General features: G+C 44.1%; 1 protein-coding gene across 3 annotated transcripts in view; it reads left to right on the top strand.

Annotated features, from left to right (window-relative positions):
• SGO2 (shugoshin 2) overlaps window positions 1-13,024 on the top strand; it is a 145,662-nt gene that overhangs the window by 59,750 nt on the left and 72,888 nt on the right. The gene's annotated exons all lie outside the window — the stretch shown is intronic.

Genomic DNA, 13,024 nt, shown 5'->3' with positions numbered 1-13,024 from the left:
CAACATACAATGTTCCCAATCCGAGATCGGTAATTCCACTGGCCCCCCGTACCAGGCGATACCTACTGTCTCCCAACTTTTGGTTGGCCCAGAGCTTTTGTTATCTCCAGCCGGTATAGTGTGCAGTCACAGCCTTCGTTCCTCCAGATGATGGATATCGTGACCGTAGCTTATGGATAACCCTTCAGCCAACAATCAATCTCCAAAAGTAGAAAAGTACAGAAAAACGTGCACTCACAGCATGAATCCGTATAAAAAAAAAAAGGCTTTTATTAGACATACATATACCAAACAGGCAAATGTGCACAATGAAACATCATTAAAAACAAGTGAAAAGACATGCAGACTAGTGGATACATAGTCATGATGAAATGCAAACTTATGCTCAAATGAATAAAGGGTAATACGTGAAAGTGATAAATCACTACTCAGCAGGAGAAGAAAACGTGCAATTGGGCGCACTCACAAAGATAGAAATATATCAGAGCTGAATAGTACAAGCAGCTAGTAATAAAGGGGTGCTCCTTATCGGACTAAATGGGGTTAATCCAGAATACCCAGATAATAGGTGCACTCACAAAAAAATAACAATGTATCAAAGCTGAAAGAAAAATTCTGACAGCTAGTAATAAAGGAATGCACCGCCATTCAAGTATATAGGGATAATCCATAATGACCAAGTTTTACTCTCATGCTGTTCAGATTGAAATAAAAAATATACAATCACATATAATTACCCAGAGATCACACTGTCCACAACGCCCAACGCGTGTCACTGCGTCCAGCAGCTTTGTCAGGGGAAGTAGCTATGAGGTGTGTATATGACCCTTAAATATTGCAATTGCAAATCACCACAGTGGGTTCCGACACCTGTGTTCGGCGTCCACTGAGTGAAGGAGATAATGTGGGTGTGTTTGCATGATGGTGCATGCGCAGATGATGTGTGGGAAGTCCCAGACAGCAGTATGAGGCGCGCCTGCGTGTCACAGATGAAAGCTCCTGCATTCCAGACAGCAGGAGATGACGTATCCAAAGTTTGACGCGCCTGCTATCCACAAGCCCGAAATCCAATGTATAAAGCGGCAGAAAATAACGTAGCAGTAATCATGCAAATTCTGATTATTATATCCGCCCTCTTCAATGTTTAACAGTAGCACGGCGATTAGGGCAAGATCTCATGAACATTCAATATATTATACTAAAACCTATATATGCATATAATGTAAGATATCCATGATTATATCTTCATTTTGTGCAAGCTCCAAATATAAATTTAGATTGTCATGAGAAAACCAGTAAAGGATAAGTCTTTCATTTATTTCACATGGTCATAGGTATTCAGACCCATTGCTTAGTATCGAGTAGAAGCACCCTTTTGAGCTAATACAGCCATAAGTCGTCTTGGGAATGATCCAACAAGTTTTTCACACCTGGATTTGGGGATCCTTGCCATTCTTCCTTGCAGATCCTCTCCAGTTCCGTCAGGTTGGATGGTGAACGTTGCTGGACAGCCATTTTCAGGTCTTTCCAGAGATGCTCAATTGGGTTTAGGTCAGAGCTCTGGCTGGGCCAGTCAAGAATGGTCACAGAGTTGTTCTTACGCCACTCCTTTGTTATTTTAGCTGTGTGCTTAGGGTCATTGTCTTGTTGGAAGGTGAACCTTCAGCCAAGTCTGAAGTCCAGAGCACTCTGGAAGAGGTTTTCATCCATGATATCTCTGTACTTGGCCAGATTCATGTTTTCTTGAAATGCAACCAGTCGTCCTGTCCCTGCAGTTGAAAAACACTCCCATAGCACGATGCTGCCACCACCATGTTTCACTGTTGGAATTGTATTGGGCAGGTAGTGAGCAGTGCCTGGTTTTCTCCACACATACCACTTACAATTATCACCAAAAAGTTCTATCTTCATCTCCTCAGACCAGAGAATCTTATTTCTCAGTCTGGGAGTCCTTCATGTGTTGTGTGGTTTGTTTGTTTTTTTTTTTTTTTTCCAGAAAACTCTATGCAGGCTTTCATATGTCTTGCTCTGAGGAGACTCTTCCGTTGGGCCATTCTGCCATAAAGGCCCGTCTGGTGGATGGCTGCAGTGATAGCTGACTTTGTGGCACTATCTCCCTACTGCATCTCTGGAGCTCAGCCACAGTGATCTTGGGGTGGTTCTTTACCTCTCTCAACAAGACTCTTCTCCCACGATTGCTCAGTTGGGCTGGACGGCCAGGTCTAGGAAGACTTCTGGTGGTCCCAAACTTTTTCCATTTAAGAATTATGGAGGCCACTGTGCTTTTTAGGAACCATGAGTACTGCAGAAATTATTTTGAAACCTTGGCCAGATCTGTGCCTTGCCACAATTCTGTCTCTGAGCTTCTTGGCCAGTTCCTTTGACCTCATGATAATCACTTGTTCTGACATGCACTGAGAGGTCTTGTATAGACAGGTGTCTGCCTTGACAAATCAAGTCCTATCAGTTTAATTAAACACAGCTGCAGTCCAGTGAAGGAGTAGAACCATCTCAAGGAGGATCACAAGGAAATGGACGGCATGTGACTTATATATGTGTGTCTGAGCAAAAGGTCTGAATACTTATGATGACCATGCGATATATTTCAGTTTTTCTTTTTTAACAAACTTGCCAAAATTTTTACCTTTGTTTTTTTTTTTTTCAGTCAAGATGGGGTGCAGAGTGTACATTAATGAGAAAAAAATGAACTTTTTTGAATTTACCAAATAGCTGCAATGAAACAATGATTGAAAAAGTTAAAGAGGTCTCAATACTTTCTGTACCCACTCTGTGTGTGCGTGCACGTACATACATACTGTATTTTTTCGGAATATAAGACGCACTTTTCCCCAAAGTTTTTAGGGAAAATGGGGTTGCGTCTTATAATGCAGATATACCTTACCAGCCTCGGTGAAGCAGGGTCCCAGTGTCGCTGTTGGAGGAGGCAAGAGTGGAGAATTGCTGCAGGCTGGGATGAGGGGGTGTTCCGATGTGCTCCGCTGCGGGTGTTCGGTGGTGTGGGGGCACTGCCGACATTTTGTGAAAGCCCAGAGCTCCTGCACTTGGTTTACTGTGCGGTGGACTCTGGGGAAAAATGGCTGCCGGGGCATGCACAGATGTTGATATTGGTACCAAGATCTCGGGAGATGAGATCTCAGCGCTGGGTTCTTCAGCTAGTGTATGTATTTATCCAAGGGGGGATATGATATGGTGCCTCTGCTCCATGGCGGCTCTCCCTTCAATTTCCATAGTTACCCTTCACCTTTTTGTAAAGGCTAAGTGGGGAGGGGTTATGCTGATGGCGCCGCAGGTCCGGCGGGGGGAGTCCAGCGGCGTGGCCAGCAGTGGCGGGTCCAGCGGCTGGGGACTCCTGGCGGAGGGCAGCCGTCAGGAAAGACCGCGCCTTGTGGCCTGTGCTGGAGATGAGGTGCAGCGCCACCAGAGGGCGCCTGCACCCCATCTCCAGCACAGGCCGCAAGCTGCGGTCTTTCCTGCCAGCTGTGACTGCACGGAGGTGGGTGGGCAGGCAGCAGCGGGTCTGTCCGCGGGAGGTTCCGGCGGGATCCTGCTGGTGGTACTATGGAAAGGATTGGAATACCCATCACTTGGGTATTCCAACATGGCGGTCGGCGTACTTCTGGTGCTGTGGATTGTGGGATTCGGGGACATCCAAACGGAAGTGGATGACGGACAATTTGATATATAGATAGAGAAAAAAAAATATATATATTATAGTCATGGCCAAAAGTTTTGAGAATGACACAAATATTAGTTTTTACAAAGTCTACTGCTTCATTTTTTTTAAATGGCAATTTGCATATACTCCAGAATGTTAGAGTGATCAGCTTAACAGCAATTACTTGCAAAGTCAATGTTTGCCTAGAAAACGAACTTTATCCCCCAAAACACATTTCAACATCATTGCAGCCCTGCCTTAAAAGGACCAGCTAACATCGTTTCAGTGATTGCTCCATTAACACAGGTGTGGGTGTTGATGAGGACAGGGCTGGAGATCAATCTGTCATGATTAAGTAAGAATGACACCACTGGACACTTTAAAAGGAGGCTGGTGCTTGGCATCATTGTTTCTCTTCTGTTAACCATGGTTATCTCTAAAGAAACACGTGCAGTCATCATTGCACTGCACAAAAATGGCCTAACAGGGAAGAGTATCGCAGCTAGAAAGATTGCACCTCAGTCAACAATCTATCGCATCATCAAGAACTTCAAGGAGAGAGGTTCCCTTGTTGCCAAAAAGGCTCCAGGGCGCCCAAGAAAGACCAGCAAGCGCCAGGACCGTCTCTTAAAAGTGTTTCAGCTGCGGGATCGGGCTAGCAGCAGTGCAGAGCTTGCTCAGGAATGGCAGCAGGCAGGTGTGAATGCATCTGCACGCACTGTGAGGCGGAGACTCTTGGAGCAAGGCCTGGTCTCAAGGAGGGCAGCAAAGAAGCCACTTCTCTCCAGGAAAAACACCATGGACAGACTGATATTCTGCAAGAGGTACAGGGAGTGGACTGCTGAGGACTGGGGTAAAGTCATTTTCTCTGATGAATCCCCTTTTCGATTGTTTGGGACATCTGGAAAACGGCTTATTCGGAGAAGACCAGGTGAGCGCTACCACCAGTCTTGTCTCATGCCAACTGTCAAGCATCCTGAAACCATTCATGTGTGGGGTTGCTTCTCAGCCAAGGGAATGGGCTCGCTCTGTCTTGCCTAAAAACACAGCCATGAATAAAGAATGGTACCAGAATGTCCTCCAAGAGCAACTTCTCCCAACTGTCCAAGAGCAGTTTGGCGATCAACAATGCCTTTTTCAACATGATGGAGCACCTTGCCATAAAGTAAAGGTGATAACTAAATGGCTCAGGGAACAAAACATAGAGATTTTGGGACCATGGCCTGGAAACTCCCCAGATCTTAATCCCATTGAGAACTTGTGGTCAATCATCAAGAGACGGGTGGACAAACAAAAATCTTCAAATTCAGACAAAATAAAAGCATTGATTTTGCAAGAATGGACTGCTATCAGTCAGGATTTGATCCAGAAGTTGATTGAGAGCATGCCAGGGAGAATTGCTGAGGTCCTGAAGAAGGGTCAACACTGCAAATATTGACTTGCTGCATTAACTCATTCTAACTGTCAATATAACCTTTTGCTACTCATAATATGATTGCAATTATACAGTGCCTACAAGTAGTATTCAACCCCCTGCAGATTTAGCAGGTTTGATAAGATGCAAATAAGTTGGAGCCTTCAAACTTCACACAAGAGCAGGATTTATTAACAGATGCATAAATCTTACAAACCAAAAAGTTATGTTGCTCAGTTAAATTTTAATAAATTTTAAACATAGAAGTGTGGGTCAATTATTATTCAACCCCTAGGTTTAATATTTTGTGGAATAACCCTTGTTTGCAATTACAGCTAATAATCGTCTTTTATAAGACCTGATCAGGCCGGCACAGGTCTCTGGAGTTATCTTGGCCCACTCCTCCATGCAGATCTTCTCCAAGTTATCTAGCTTCTTTGGGTGTCTCATGTGGACTTTAATCTTGAGCTCCTTCCACAAGTTTTCAATTGGGTTAAGGTCAGGAGACTGACTAGGCCACTCCAACACCTTGATTTTTTGCCTCTTGAACCAGGCCTTGGTTTTCTTGGCTGTGTGCTTTGGGTCGTTGTCTTGTTGGAAGATGAAATGACGACCCATCTTAAGATCCTTGATGGAGGAGCGGAGGTTCTTGGCCAAAATCTCCAGGTAGGCCGTGCTATCCATCTTCCCATGGATGCGGACCAGATGGCCAGGCCCCTTGGCTGAGAAACAGCCCCACAGCATGATGCTGCCACCACCATGCTTGACTGTAGGGATGGTATTCTTGGGATCGTATGCAGTGCCATCCAGTCTCCAAACGTCACGTGTGTGGTTGGCACCAAAGATCTCGATCTTGGTCTCATCAGACCAGAGAACCTTGAACCAGTCTGTCTCAGAGTCCTCCGAGTGATCATGAGCAAACTGTAGACGAGCCTTGACATGACGCTTTGAAAGTAAAGGTACCTTACGGGCTCGTCTGGAACGGAGACCATTGCGGTGGAGTACGTTACTTATGGTATTGACTGAAACCAATGTCCTCACTGCCATGAGATCTTCCCGGAGCTCCTTCCTTGTTGTGCTTGGGTTAGCCTTGACTCTTTGGACAAGCCTGGCCTCGGCACGGGAGGAAACTTTCAAAGGCGGTCCAGGCCGTGGAAGGCTAACAGTAGTTCCATAAGCCTTCCACTTCCGGATGATGCTCCCAACAGTGGAGACAGGTAGGCCCAACTCCTTGGAAAGGGTTTTGTACCCCTTGCCAGCCTTGTGACCCTCCACGATCTTGTCTCTGATGGCCTTGGAATGCTCCTTTGTCTTTCCCATGTTGACCATGTATGAGTGCTGTTCACAAGTTTGGGGAGGGTCTTAAATAGTCAGAAAAGGCTGGAAAAAGAGATAATTAATCCAAACATGTGAAGCTCATTGTTCTTTGTGCCTGAAATACTTCTTAATACTTTAGGGGAACCAAACAGAATTCTGGTGGTTTGAGGGGTTGAATAATAAATGACCCTCTGAATAAACTTTTCACATTTTAAAAAAAAATTAAACAAAGAAATAACATTCTTTTTTGCTGCAGTGCATTTCACACTTCCAGGCTGATCTACAGTCCAAATGTCACAATGCCAAGTTAATTCCGAATGTGTAAACCTGCTAAATCTGCAGGGGGTTGAATACTACTTGTAGGCACTGTATATCTGTATGTGATAAAAACATCTGACAAACACATAAAAACCAGAGGCCAGCAGATCATGTGAAAATATAATATTTGTGTCATTCTCAAAACTTTTGGCCATGACTGTGTGTGTGTGTGTGTGTATATGTATGTATATGTATGTATGTATGTATGTATGTATGTATATATATATATATATATATATATATATATATATATATATATATATATATATATATCTATCAATTTAAGATGACTAGGAGTGATTATAACAAATAATATAATCCCTGCTGTAATGACTATCTTACCTAGTATTGTATGCTTTTTTGGGTAGAGATCGTCCACCCTTCTCTGAACAATCTTGTGACCCTAAAACTGGTGATTAACTGGCTCTGCCCAAATTAGTACAAATATTCTATCTTAATACAAGCCTTCAATCAGGGCATATGACATCATTTTACTAATAGACTTTCTATGTGGGCAAGAGATATTATTTTAGTGTTGAAGTATAGTCCCTCTTATAGGGTGAATATAGGGCAGTGAGGTTAAGCCACCATGGAGTGGGGGTGCCAATTTGAATATCCCTAGGGTGTCAACCTCCGCTCCCAGGTAGGGATAGATTCATATTCTAGAGCGGGGAAAGTATCCCATCATCAAATAGATATGTACATATACCGTAGATACAGTATATGTCGATATATCACATCTTCGGCATCAAAGGCCTTGCACTATCCTGGATCTCCTCATACCTTTCCAACCGCACATTCAGCGTCTCCCACACCACCTCCTCATCCCACCCTCTCTCTGTTGGAGTCCCCCAAGGCTCTGTTTTAGGACCCCTACTCTTCTCAATCTATACACTTGGTCTGGGGCAACTCATAAAGTCCCATGGATTCCACTACAACCTTTATGCTGATGACACTCAGATCTACCTCTCTGGCCCAGACATCACCTCTCTGCTGTCCAGAATCCCAGAGTGTCTATCAGCCATATCCTCCTTCTCTTGCTTCCTCAAACTCAATGTAGACAAATCTGAACTCATCATCTTTCCTCCATCTCACAGATCTTCTTTACCCGACCTAGCTATAACAATTAATGACATCACACTTTCCCCAGTACCAGAACTCCGCTGCCTCAGAGTAACCTTTGACTCTGCCCTGTCCTTCAAACCGCACATCCAAGCTCTTTCTGCCTCCTGTCGCCTCCAGCTCAAAAATATTTCCAGAATCAGTCCTTTCCTCAACCCTTGTGCATGCCCTCATCATCTCCCGCCTCGACTACTGCAACATCCTATTCTGTGGTCTCCCTGCTAACACCCTCGTTCCTCTCCAGTCCATCCTTAACTCTGCCGCCCGACTAATTCATCTCTCTCCTCACTACTCCTCCGCTCCTCCCCTCTGCAAATCTCTTCACTGGCTCCCATTCCCTCAGCCAGCGTATCCAGTTCAAATTACTAATACTGACCTACAGGGCCATCTATAACCTGTCTCCCCCATATGACTCTGAACTAATCTCCCGATACCTTCCCTCACGTAATCTCCGGTCCTCCCAAGACCTCCTTTTCTCCTCCACACTTATTCGCTCCTCACCCAACCGCCTCCAAGACTTCTCCCGAATAGCCCCTATTCTCTGGAATTCTTTGCCCCAACAAGTCCAACTATCAACCACATTTGGATCCTTCAGACAGAACCTGAAAACCCACCTCTTCAAGAAAGCCTGCAATGACACCGCTACCTCCTTCTCTCACCACTACCGGTGATAACACCTCAACCAACACCGGAACTGCTGCAACCCACCAACCTACTGTCTCCTTCCCCACCATCCTGTAGCATGTAAGCCCGAAAGGGCAGAGTCCTTTCCCCTCTGTATCAGTCTGTCATTGTTAGTTTGTTTACTGTAAGTGATATCTGTAATTTGTTTGTAACCCCTTCTCATGTACAGCACCATAGGATCAATGGTGTTATATAAATAATAATAAATAACATATCTGTGCAAAAGTAGGGATCAGGAGGGCACCACTAAATATAGAGTAGGGATACTCCTGCAATCAGCATGAACAAACACTGTGAAAATAATAGAAAAAGCTACTGACCAGAAAAAGCAGGGATCACCAAAATAATATAAATTTTATTAAGGACACATAAACAACACCAAGTAAAAACATTTAAAAGTCATACAAGTGACAATGCCAAAAAAGCACACAGAGGGCTCGTTTAACCGGTCTTGATGTTGCCCTCTGGACGATTCTCCCTTGGTTTCCTTTTTTTTTTTTTTTTCCAATTTGGATATACTATACCTTCCATTAGCCTTTGGATAAAGCTCTCTATGGATCCTCTTCGATTGGACTTCATTTCTCACCATTTTATGGATCCATCTGGGATTGTCATGTTCGGGACTCTGATGTATCTGCATCTGAGCATCGTTATGTCTTTGCTCTATAATTTGGGAACATTTGTTTAATTAGCCTTAGGCCTCTTTCACACTTCCGTTTTTGACAATTGTTCTGGCGGACAAACAAAATTCTCTCTCTCTCTCTCTCTCTCTCTCTCTCTCTCTCTCTCTCTCTCTCTCTCTCTCTCTCTCTCTCTCTCTCGTGACTAAATGGATATTTGGTCCCCCTCTTCTCTATTTGACACCATCTTGATTGAATATTTATTATGGCGGTTTTCCTTACCTCCATAACCATTTCTCTCAATATCCTCCAAATTACGTTATAGTTGGTATTATCACCATCTTGGGTTTTTCTAAGGGTTGTTTAACATCCTTCTACTATCTGTACATTGTGTATATATAGTGACAACCAAATATATAAAACCACTATTTCAGAGTAGTCTGACCTTTTGGCCTTCTATGTGTATATATTTAATGTCACCTAGTATTATGGTTAACAATATAATATCTTGGTAACCTTTATAATACTATCGATTGAGTTTGTCAGTGTTTCATAATAAACATTAATCTTTTCTTAATACAATGATTTGCGTCTACAAAAAACCTTTTGAGATACATAGCATGTTTCTTTTCTGCTTATATTATATTTGCAGAGTGATTTAATTAATGTGACTTCTACAGTCTGTTATTTTGACAGCGTTCTATCTCCATCATTTTTGCTTTTTTGACTGCATGTGTATTCTCTTTAGATTTATGTGGATTCAGATCTCAGTAGATCTTGCCGTAATAAGATTAATAATAAAATTGTGATATATAGACATTGGTGCGCAGCATCTAATAAAGTAGATTTGCCATCTTCATATGTCTGTTTTATGTGTGTATTAAATATTGTTTATGACTATTTAAATGTCTTATTTATCTTCATTGTTTTGACTATATTTTGTGGGGATGTTGTGTCCCCCCTTTTTTATTTGAAGAGATAATAAGCATGTCTGTCCACACTATTCCCCTGATCTCAGCACATACGTGTTGAGGACTGTTTGAACCAGAATATTCTCAGTATCAGCGTCACTGAGTTTTGTGGTAATCATGTTTCTTTGCGCTAGTGTATATTAGAATGGGTATATTTTCTAGCGTCCATGAATTAGGGTACTATTTATCTTGTTTTATTTGAATACGCAGAATTTGCTATATCTTGCCCTTCACTTTTGTACGTGTTGTATTATGCGCGTAATAAGCATTATTTATCACTATTTAATATCAAGAATCATGTGTTTCCATTTTATCTTGGACGCTTTATATTTATACTTTGTTGCTGTTATATAATAGGCACGCATACGTGTATTGCTTGTTCAGACTTCAGCATTTGCGTGCTCTATTTGAGCGCGTTTTACGCCAAGTATTAGTCTTATTGACCATTGCGGTAACCATATTCTTCGCGCCTGGTAAACTTATAGTTCAGCCCTTATCTTTGTATGTGTGTATGTTGGGCGCAATAAATATCGGCTATGATTATCTAATACTAAGAACTACGTGTCTATATCTTATTTTGGACGTTATATATTTTTACTTTGTTGCCGCTATTTTATTTTCTAATGGCACGTATGTTTATTTTGCTCATTAGAGCAAGCGTGTGCTAGAATTCAATCTGATCTTGATTGCTCTAACTATCAGCGTCATGGGTTTCCAGGGTAACCACTTTTCCTGCGCTTGATAAAACATAGTGCTCTATCTGATTTTGCTTGTTCTATCAGCGTTATTTGGATACCGGGGTAACCATCCTCCCTGTGCTTGATAAAACTTATAGTCTACGCTTTATTTTGGTATGTCTGTATTTGCGCAATAAGTTCCAGTACAAATTACATGTCTTTATTTATGTTCTTATTTTTTCTCGGACGTTGTACGTTCTCATTTTTGCTGTTGCTGCTTTACCTTTGAAGTTACAACAGGCATGCACGTCCATTTCTCTCTCACCCATGACAGCACCACGGAGATAGGGGATCCGCCCTTCAGGGACAGGAACTTACAGAAAAAGGGCGGTACCTCTCCTCCGCCTTCAGTTGGGTTCCTGTCCCTGACGGAGGGACCCACAGGACGGTACCTGTGCATCCAGGAGTCCGGGGCCGGCCTGTCCGGTTATCGGCAGCGGCAGGTGCTGTGCCCGAAGCCGCCAGGGCTGATGCTGGCTGCCGGGTTAGCGGGGGGGGAAGACGCCGGAGTCGCCGCTCCGGAAAGGAGATCTGGGCTCGGCAGGACCCGGTGGAGCGTGGGCAGCACCATGGTACGGAGAGTACCAAGATGGCCGCTGCCCCGGAAGTAGAGCAGCGACTTCCGGGTCCCGGAACCGGGCGCATGTGCAGGAGTGTGCTCCCCAACCAGCGCATGCGGGGGGAAAGGTGACGTTACAGGGTGCTAAGTTTAAAAAAAGGTGAGGCGCAGAAACTCCTGGCTGGAAGCGATCCTAATAATGGAGGATAGCGACCAGCAACAGGAGCAGAGGCAGCAGCTGAAACAGCAGCAGCACCACCAACACCACCACCGACAAAAGGAACGAAACACAGAGCGCCGTTCCAGCAGTCACTCCACGCGGCGTAGTACGTCAGCAGCGAGGAGCAAAACGCCACCAGGAGATCAGCCAATACTGGACCTGACTCTGTCTCCCGAACCGGTACCTGCAGCCGCACGCCTTTTTGGGGTAAGTGATCTTCGTGAATGTCACCCTTGTGATGCAATCCCTCTCCCTTATGAGGGAAAGAAGAAGGCTAAAAAGAACAGGGAATGTCCCACTTGCACTAAACCCCTACCGGTATCATGGGAGAAAAAACTATGCGAGTCCTGTACAAAAGAAATTGTCAGGAGACTCTGGATTTTGCATCTGACCTAAGGGCCACAATTAAATCAGAGGTCCAGAGTGCCCTCGAATCCCTTAAACATTAGGATAAAACGAGGAAAAAAGACATGGTAGAAACCTCCCAGTCAGATTCTTCCACATCGGGAGAAATCTCGTCTAAATCCTCAGAATCCGGCTCCTCATCCTCAGATGAGGAAACAGGAGGGCGCCATTGTTTTCCCCTAGAAGAGGTAGACAAACTAGTGAAAGCTGTAAGGTCTACCATGGGGGTATTGGACCCGAGGCTGGATAAGACAGTCCAGGACATAATGTTCGGGGGACTAGGCCAGAAAAAACGGAGAGCATTTCCGCTGAACGAAATCGTCAAGGGTCTAATAAAAAAGGAATGGGATAAGCTAGATAGGAAAAATACTACAGTCCCTTCCCTTAAAAGGAAATATCCCTTTGAGGAGGAGGTATCCACGTCTTGGGATAGAGCCCCGAAACTCGATGTAGCAGTTGCTAAAGCCTCAAAGAAATTCGCCCTTCCCTTTGAGGACATGGGCACCCTCAGGGCCCCCCTAGATAAGAAGGCGGATACCTTTCTAAAGGGGGCTTGGGAGTCGGCAGGCGGTAACCTCAGGCCAGCGATAGCGGCGACATGTACCTCGAGCCCTAATGGTATGGGTGGACCAACTTGAGAAACAGCTGAGGGAAGGGACACCTAGAGATAAAATTTTAGATTCTATCCCATTAATAAGGGGAGCGGCTGCATTCCTAGCGGACTCATCGGCCGATTCAGTCAGACTATCGTCCAAAACAGCAGCACTTTCAAACGCGGCCTGAAGGACACTATGGCTTAAAAGTTGGCATGGGGACCTACAGACCAAAATGAAATTATGCTCCATCCCCTGTGAAGGAAAATTCCTTTTTGGGGAAACGTTAGATGACATCCTCCAGAAAGCGGGGGACAAGAAAAAAGGATTCCCAAATTTAGGGCCAGCGGCATTTAAAAGACCCTTTCGGAATAGGAGGTTTTTTCAG

The sequence above is a fragment of the Dendrobates tinctorius genome, unplaced genomic scaffold, assembly GCF_039654945.1.
Source record: "Dendrobates tinctorius isolate UK_male_01 unplaced genomic scaffold, ASM3965494v1 ptg000254l, whole genome shotgun sequence".
Classification (NCBI taxonomy): Eukaryota; Metazoa; Chordata; class Amphibia; order Anura; family Dendrobatidae; genus Dendrobates; species Dendrobates tinctorius.
Note: the sequence above shows the minus strand (reverse complement) of the source record. Positions and strands in the feature narration are given on the sequence as shown.